This window comes from Trichosurus vulpecula, chromosome 2 (genome assembly GCF_011100635.1).
Source record: "Trichosurus vulpecula isolate mTriVul1 chromosome 2, mTriVul1.pri, whole genome shotgun sequence".
In the NCBI taxonomy this organism is placed as follows: domain Eukaryota; kingdom Metazoa; phylum Chordata; class Mammalia; order Diprotodontia; family Phalangeridae; genus Trichosurus; species Trichosurus vulpecula.
In genome coordinates, this window is record NC_050574.1 from 152,849,958 (window position 1) to 152,859,933 (window position 9,976).

The 9,976-nt window shown below is 36.4% G+C and overlaps 1 pseudogene; it reads left to right on the top strand.

The window, feature by feature from the left end:
* The first annotated feature begins 3,527 nt into the window (after positions 1-3,527).
* Positions 3,528-4,467, top strand: LOC118836789 (annotated as a pseudogene).
* The last annotated feature ends 5,509 nt before the right edge of the window (positions 4,468-9,976 follow it).

Below are 9,976 nucleotides of genomic sequence, written 5' to 3' on the forward strand. Positions count from 1 at the left end.
AGATTTTGGGAAAAAGGCAACTTTCTTTCTACATTTAAGAGAACAGGGTATTTTTTTTTTGCAATGTGAAAGTTATGCCTACCCACCCAAGGTAATGTTGATAATTATAACAATAGTTAACATTCATGTAGTAGTTTGAGGGTAATTCCTTAAATCACATTTTATGTACATATGTTCATGTATCTATTTCATATTAATATGCACAATATTATTATTGTTGTATGCCGTGTACAAATTTGTTGTTGTTATTGCTCAGTTGTTTCATTTTTGTCTGACTTTTTGTGACCCCATTTGGGGTTATTTTGGCAAAGGTACTAAAGTGGTTTGCCATTTTCTTTTTCAGCTCATTTTAAAAATGAGGAAAACTGAGCAAATAAGGTTGTGACTTGCCAGAGTTACATGGCTGGTAAGTGTCTGAGGTCATATTTGAACTCAGTTCTTCCTGACTCCAGACCTAGAGCCCTACCCACTGAGCCACCTAGCTGCCCAGATTATGTATATAATACGTTTGTTGAGTTCACCTTAACAATAATTATATTATTCTGTCATTATTGTTATCATTGTTCAATGATGCATCAATATGACTAGAACACTAAGCTCGAAGTCAAGAAGATGAGGGTTCAAATCCCATCTTTGAAACTAACTGAATTTATAGAGGATCATCTAGTCCAATCCCCTTATTTGAGAGATGCTAAAACTAAAGTCCAGAAAGGTGGTGATCTGCCTAAAATTAGACTGAAACTGTCAGAGTTATAATTTGAATCCAAGTCCTCTGACTCCAAATCTAACACTCTTTACATCTATTCCAGTCACTTCTCTAAGTTTCATACCGCTCCCAGATTTTTGCTACTAACTCAAATATATGTAGGTCTGAGTGCATTAAAACTCCAGTAGTTTGCCATAAACTGCATAGTTCCTTGGCATTAAGTGTAACAACAATAGCAAGTAATAATAATAATACTTTGTATAACACTTTCCCACTAAGAGTAATATTCTTAATCTTACAATACTCTATAAACTCTATAATCTTATAGTACTCTATCATCCCATTTGATCCTCACAACTGTGCAACACTAGTACAAGCATTAATATCCCTGGATCACAGATAAAGAAACTGAGACTCAGATAGGTCAAATACCTTGTTAAAATTCTCAAAGTTCGTAAATCAGTAGCCAATCTCATCTAACAAAACCAATAGCCATAAATCCAATTCACAGGGTAGGAATTTTCTGCCCAGGTAATTCTTTGTTTTCTGAGATGCCACACAGATTCTATATCATAATATTGCTATGATAGCTGTACTCACATTGCATCCCAGTGGAACCTAACCAAAGATCAAGGATTGTCTTTAACTTTTTGCCTCTGTAGCCTTAGCTGTCTTTCAACAAGCAAATATGTACTTGATGAATGCTTGTTAACGTGAAATGTATTGGACTGGATCGAACTGAATCATCTTAAAATCACACAGGCAAAGAGACCTCTAAGACAAAAGGGATTTGTTTTTTGTTTGCTTGATCATTTGGTTGGTTGATTGGATCTTTTTTTTTCAAACTGAAATCATTAGTTTTAAGAACGAGAGGTAAGTCCACTCCCTGGGCTTATTAATTCAGTGAATGTAACTACAGCAAATGAAGCAAATGAGCTGCTTTTCATTTTACAGCACACCTGTTTCCAGGCCAAATAAAAAAGTATTGACTTGGAACCCAGAAAGAAATTATACACCTCAAAAGGAAGTTGTTTTTCCTTTAAGAGGGGGGCAGTTTTGCTAAGTTTCCTGCACCATCCCTTCTCTTTGTTCATCAGCACTGAAATAATGGATTCGTCTGCCCTAAAGGTAGACATTATTACTTGCTCACTTGTATCAGCTAAAGTTTGCTTCATTAACAGAAGGATCCCCCATGCTGTGGCTAGTCATGGTTATATAGTCATGGCATTAAGCAGGAAACTTCATTAAATCAGCAGTTCAACCTTCTCTTTTTTTCTTTTTACCTTTACATTAGAAAATTATGAAATGAACCAATTCAACTCCTTCACCTTTGGAAAATGTGTACAATTGATTAGCCCATTAAACACCATCCAATCCCATAAGACTTTTTTTAATTGTCATACCTACCATCCTCAGTCCCCAAAGTAATTTTACATTGTAAACAGAAACAAGTCCACGACAAGTGTTCATCTACAATCATATCCTGCTACATTTGCCCAGGGAATTAAAACTTATTGATCACCATTGGTAACCATAACAACATAGCATTGTAGGTCATTAAATGATATAGGCCGTTAAAAGCCTCTTAGAGCACTGTTCAGGTTATCAATATTTGTTTCAAGAGATATTCGACTTTATTCATTTTCTGTCTCTAACTGTATCCCTCCCCTCCCTTCCCCTCCCCTTTCCTCCTCCTCCTCCTCCTCCTTCTCTGTCTGTCTCTGTCTCTCTGTCTCTGTGTCTCTCTGGGTCTGTCTCTGTCTCTTTGTCTCTCTGTCTGTATCTCTCATTGTCTTGTCCATAAAAAATAAACTTATCGTGGAACAATTTCAGATGTCAAAGCATAGGATATGACTGGAATGACTGAACAACAAAACAACAACTTGACTACGGTGTTTCCCAAGCTTGAACTTAGGAGTTTGGTTCTAAATTGTAGTCTCTAGTTTCCCTAACGGTGATGAAGTATTTGGAGTGTTTTCTTAAAGCATATACCTCACGCCCTTCCCTGCAAGGATCCTAAGTCTTTCAGTTCCTATATCTGGTCTGGTATGCAGACTTCTGTTGTTTCCATATAAAAAGAAAGATGGTTCTTGGAATTGTCTTAGACTTACATAGAGGGAGCTTAGTGTAATACAGTGGTGTCAAACTCAAAAAAGGGAGGCACTACACTGGACATAAAGATACCCACGACTACATCTTGACTCGATTTCAAATTGTAATATCTAGGTTTAACTGAATTTTTATATTGTTAAGTATTTCCCAGTTACATTATATCTCTGGCATAACAAAGGCATAGAGTGCTAGATCTAGTGTCAAGGAGACATGCTGTCACTCATTTTGATATTTACTACCTCAGTTATCTGGAAAAAGCCATATAACATCTTTGAGCTTCTGTTAACTCCGGGACTATAAGTTGTTGCAAGGTTGTGCTCTACCACAAGAGATAAACACCTGGTCTTTCACTTTGTTCGATTCAATATACCTCATTAGATATTATTGGAAAGAATTACTTGAGTGTTTGGTCTAAGAGATATGGCCAAATGACCATACTTTTATTAATAAGCTCCTGGCCTTATTAGTAAAATGATTAAATTACCCAGAAACTCTGTCTCGTGAACCTTTTTAAACATCCCAGTTATGGCTAATCATGAAGGGATAAAAGCCTTTCACTCCAGATTCTTAATAAGGAGCTCCCCTCAAACAGGCCCACCTGCAGAGTTTCCACACAAGGAGAGTTTTCTTTTAGGACTCTGGCTGTGACCTGACTCTTCCTTTTACTATGTTAACTCTCTCCATAGAAGCAGAACAAAAAGGAGGAAAGATGAAGATGCTTTTGCTGCCAGTGTTATTCTATGGCAGTGTCAACAGTGACACAATTTCAAAGCCCAACATTATTATAACAAAGGCAGATGCCCCTGGCATTGGAGATTCTGAACGCTATGGAAACATACTCCTAATATTGAGAAGATAGCCAAAGAGGGGAGTGAAATTGACTCAGCACTTAGCTGCATCTTCACTGTGTACACCAAATAGAGCAGCATTCCTGACAGGCCATTACCCCATCCTAGCAGGGATGGCTTCACGCTCTCAGGTTAGTGTTCCTATTTTCGGCTTCTTCAGGTAGACTGCCTACAAATGAAATCATTTTTTGCCAAACTTTTGAAGAACCAAAGCTATCTACAGCCCTGATAGGAAATTGACATCTCAGGATAAACTGTAACAGCAGAGATGACTTCTGCCACCACCCTTTAAATCAAAGTTTTGATCACCTGTGGACTGCCAGGGACCAATCTGAGAGATTACTAGGCCAGATAAGACACAGGGTTTAGCACAGCCATTCATATGTTCATTTTCATCCCCCCTACAAATTATTGGCAACTCACTTGTCACTTTGGAGGCACTGAATTGCCTTGGCCTGTTTCGGCTTCCTCACTGGGTATTCTTTTCCTATCTTTTATTAGCAGCCACAATAATTGTACTCTTAGCCTATTTCCTTCATATTTTCTGACCTTTAAACTGTAGCTTGACGAGGAACCATGAGGTTGTCTAGCAGCCAATGTCTTACAAAAGTCTCAGTCAGAAGCTCTCAAGTTCATAAACAGGAACACTGGGACCCCTTTCCTTCTTTTCTTGTCCTACTTTTACTTACTTATTCACACTGCACTTATTTCTTCCAAGGAGACTATAGGCAAGGGCAAAGAGGCATGTATGGGGATGCTGTGAAGGAAATGGATTACAATATAGTATGTCACCTGACGTAGTTCTACAACATGTGTTTTCAAAGTGGTTTATACAATTTTGTTGTCCTTTCTCTGTGACTCCTAACAAAGTCCAAAATGCTAAAAAAATACATATGATAATCAGAGGTTTAGAGGGAGAAAAGACATTAAAGGCCATCGAGTTTAATCCCCTTATTTTACAGATGATGAAACAGATGCTAAAAGTGGTTAAATTACTTGTTCAGGAATAAACAGCTAGTAAGTGTCTCAGGCAATAGTTGAGTTCAGGCCTTCTTGGACTCTAAGTCAACCATTCTATCTGCTATGCCACCCAGAACAGCATTTACTTAAACTGAATGACATGCTGTTGGATAAGAACACGAACCCTCTGCATCCCACCTCTGACACATTCGCCAGGTGATCTTGGGCAAGTCATTAACTCCCTTGTCACTTAAGCCAACTACAAATTGTAGAACCAGTGCTAATCTGCACTGATTAATGAAATTAGCTCACCAGAGTTCCCTATGCCATTAAAATAATAAGTCAAAGACAACAACAACAAAATGCCAACATCACATAAGTACACTGAAGTAGGTAAAGGATAATTGGTACATCACCGGAGACAAATCTGTGTCTGTGCAAAGATGTGTTATAGGATATTCATAAGGTCATAGTCAAAGGTCAGTGGAGGCATGGAGTCAAATAATTATCACTTACTATTAGATATTCTCTCAACAATTAAATGGGAACAAGACTTCATTATTAGCAAAATAAATTATTTGGGGTTCAAATTTGGGAGACAATATATTCTTTGGCCTGTAAAACTGACTCTAGCCTTGGCAGGTCTATCAAGGTAGTTCCTTAAATGTACCTTACTTCTGTGTAAACTAGAATAAACTTACTATTTATAGTAAAAAAAAGGAATCACCTAAATAATAGCAACTTTAGTATAGCATTCTCTATAAAGTAAACAAGGAATAGGAAGCCGTAAAACAAAAGCTTCTAATCTGAGATTCGTAAACTTGTCTCTTTTAAAAATAATAGCTGAATTTCAATATAATGGGTTTCCTTTGTAATACTAAGTGTTTCATTTTATGCTTTTCAAAACGTTATACTAAAAAGGGCCCCATAGGCTTAAGCAGACCAAGGAAGGAATCAACCACACACACATACACAGACACAGTCACAGACACTCACACACACACACACACACACACACACACACACACACACACACACACACACATTCACATATACAGAATTGCTCTGAAGACTTTGTGGGAGCCCAAAGACTGTATATGAAACATGTGCTCATAGTACAGGAAACCAAAACTAGTAGTCACAAATAATATCACCTAACACTTTAATACCACACCAACTAAACTCCTTCTGTAGTTCCTTATTTCATATGGCATTGACTTTAGCTTCCCAAAAAGGCTAGGCTGCAAGTGCTTCATGTGTGCATCCTGTGAAAGACTGCATGTCTGCAATCCAAATTCAAAGAGCCTCATTACTAGGATGTTGCCTGGCAACATTCAAAGGACCGTCTACTAAGTCATAGAGGGACAATGTCTGTGTCTGTGATGAGTGCCTATCCCAAAGAAACTATGAATCTTTGATAACTCATTAAATGTAACTTTTATAAAAACAAAAAAACGAATACAATCTCCTAGCGACTATCTATTAGTTTGAATTTAACAGGCAAAGAATAACCATTTCCATTTTCCTGTTTGATGTCAAGAACATGGCAGATGCATAAGCACTAGAAAGATGCCCCTAGATTAGTATTGCCTTATTTAAAGGATAATTCTCAAACTTCACAGTAGTCCAGGCAACTATCCAATTGGTAAGGAAATGTAGTGACTACCTTAAAATCATATTGTGTTCTATTTTGGTGTTTATTAAATATAATGATACTCTGTAAAACAAGCACAATTTCTTTAAACAATTACCATCTATATCGGAGCCCAGAATATAAAAAGAAATAGGGACAAAGTACCAAACATCCATGACTATATTATATTTCAAATTAGGAAGAGCAAAATTTCAGCTTCAAAAGGCAAACAAATAGGAATAAAATACCAATTTAGTTAAAGTTCTCATCACCTCTAGCCTATACTATTAAAATGGTCTAATTGATGTTCTTGCTTAAGTGAAGATTTTCCCTTCTCCCTCCATTCCACTTACCACATAGCTGCCAATATTATTTTCCTTATGCACAGATATGACTAACTCTTATACCTTCTTGCTTCTAACACAGACCACTGTCATTTAAAGAGACCATGCCCAAAGTATAGCTGAACAAAAGCAAGAACAAAGCCTTTAAGTGTTAATCATAAAGTACGACATTTGGAGATCCAGGGTCAGTTAGTTCTATTTACATTTGTGGAGGGGGCAGGCATAAGGTTTATATTAAGCTGTTATTTAAAAATCTTGAACATTAGTGAGAAACTTAGCATAACGTGATCTTAAACTTGGAAGGGAGCTTTGAAGTTAACTCATTTCTGTTTGATGTTAAGAAAGTATCCTCTGTAAAATATGTGTGTGTAATTTTTTAAAGTTCCCTGTGCAACTAGTCTAAAAAGTAGTTATTCAAATTTTGCTTGAACATGTACAATATCAGTTGAGAATTCACTGTCTTATCACACTACCCATTCTCTAATTGGTAGAAAGTTCCTGCTAAATTAGACTCACTGTAACTTCCATCCTTTTTTTTTCTACTCATGATTTCTAGATATCTAACTTCACCTAGGGAATTGGATTTCTTTAAATCCTATATTAAATTAAAGGCTTATTAGGATTTATAGGAAATAGATGTGAGTTCCACAGGATAGGAAGGAAGAGAAGGGTTGTAATTTTCACTGATAGTTGGAAGTATTCTTACTATTTAGATCACAGATCCTTCTAAGAATCTTAGTAAGTAATTTAATACTTTTGTTTAGACCTTCTTTAAGTCATGGATCATTCAACTCATTCTTTTTATCTTCCTCAGCACTAACGGTGTCTTGTACATAGCAGTCATTTAATAAACATCAGTTGTTTGAAGATTTTTTTCTAGAATTTCTAAAGTTAATGTAATTCGAATTTATCAGTTAACCAAAGCTACAGAAAGTCTATGAGATTGTTTGTATATATTTGTTATCTCTCCCATTAGATTGTGAACTCCTTGAGATCAGGGACTGTCTTTTGCCTCTTTTTTAAATCCCCAGTGCTTAGCACAATGCTTGACATATAATAGGTACTTAAAAATGTTTATTGTTAGATAATGTCATATGTCCAACTGGAAGCATTACATCTTAATTTCAAGCCAAGGACCTTATTTATAAATTTCCTAACTACTTGTTTCCAAAACCCAACTTTTTAATATGATCTAGATATTATACTGGGCAGATAGAATATAGAATTACAATATCTACTTCCTCTTCTCACTCTAGAGCTCCAACAATGCTAAAACAAATATACCTTAATGGGGGCAGCTAAGTGGCTCAGCAGATAGAGTATCAGCCCTGGAGTCATCAGGACCTGAGTTCAAATCTGGCCTCAGACAGTACATACATATTAGCCGTGTGACCCTGGGCAAGTCACTTAATACCTGATTGCCTTGCATATATATATATACATATATATATACATATACATATATATGTGTATATATATATGTATACATATATGTGTGTATATATATATATACGTATACGTATATGTGTGTGTTTATATATATATATATAAACACACACAAATATTTATGTGTGTGTGTATAATTTATCCCTCAAAGAGGTAGACATTTTTTTTTTTTGCTAAGGGTACCAGAAAAGTATTAATATTTACGGGGAAGCAGAGGTGGGATATTTGGGATTGCCCTGGGTAATCTTTGATGTCCCTTCCTACTCTAACGGCTTTTCATTCAGATGCTGAATTAGCCCTCAAAACACAATTATTCAATACATAAAACTCAAGATATAAGAGACTGGATTTCCTTTGGACTGCTGAGGATTCCCTAAAGCTCTCATAGCACATGAGTAAGGATTGGGGTTTCTGTTCTACTCTAAAAGCCCTAAAGGAGCCTTTGCCCATGACAAGGCAAAACTACAGAATCTTGCAATTGTCAGAAATTCCCAGCATTTTGTGAACATGTAGGATCAAAACAAGATCACTAGGGTAATTCCCTCCTAGCAATGATGATTCTGCCAATAAACAATTGGTTGGACTGCCAAAGAACTTCAACAAAGGGACAGTTAAATGACACTAAGCTTTTGTCAACATCTCTTTCTCTTAGCTACCCTAACAAAAAAAAATAATTCTTCAGATTACGTTAGTCTTAGCTGAAAAAAAAATGGTAGACTTGAGAATCAGTTTCCATATTCCCAAGTTACCCTCAGTACCTTTGATATGAGTTCTATCAATTCACACATCAAAATAAAAAAAAACCTTTTAAAAAAACATGTCAACAATACCTATGTTTTGAAATTTTTTAAATAGTTGTCATCATGCAAATTAAACATGTGGATCTGGGACTGTTTTTTTTTTTTGTTTTCCTTTTTTTTTTTTTTCTCATGGATACACACATTCCTGGAGAGACAGTTCTGACAAATCATTAGATGCCTGCAATAGTCCAATTAAAACAGTTCAAATTTGAGAAAACATAGCCCTAAATGGGTTTGTTTCTTAGAGACTATACTAAATGAATATGAGTCTAAGCTTCAAAGTTCTCTCCAAATGTACTTGAGAAAATTTCATTGATTTCCTATTTTTTTTTGCTTTCTGTTGGTTTTTTATATTTATTTATTTTCAGTTTTCAACATTCATTTCCATAAGATTTAAATTTTCTCCCCTTCTCTCCCCCATCCCAAGACAGCTTGCAATCTGATATGTGCTCCACACATGCTTTCCTATCATTTGTTTTTGCAGGGGGAAGGCAGGGCAATTAGGTTAAGTGACTTGCCCAAGATCACACAGCCATTAAGTGTGTCAAGTGTCTGAGGCCAAATTTGAACTCAGGTCCTCCTGACTCCAGGGCTGGTGCTCTACTCACTGTGCCACCTAGGTGCCCCATATGCTTTCCCATTAAACACATTTTCACATTAGTCATGTTGCATAGAAGAATTATAAGAAATGGGAGAAACCATGAGAAAGAAAACAAAACAAAACAAAAGAGAAAAGAGTCTGCTTCACTCTGCATTTCTTTCTCTGGATGTGGATGGAATTTTCCATCATGAATCCTTTGGAAAAGTTTTAGGTCCTTGAATTGCTGAGAAGGGCTACGTCCACCAAATCAGCCCTCACACAGTGTGGCCATTACTGTGAACAATGTTCTCCTGGTTCTGCTCACTTCACTCAGCATCAGTTCATACAAGTCTTTTCAGGTTTTTCTGAAGTCCACCTGCTCATCATTTCTTATAGCACAATAGTATTCAATTACATTCATATACCACAACTTGTTCAGTCATCTTTAGTTGACAGGCATCCCCTTGATTTCCAGTTCTTGGCCACCACAAAAAGAGCTGCTATAAATATTTTTGTACATGTGGGACCTTTTCCAATTTTTATGATC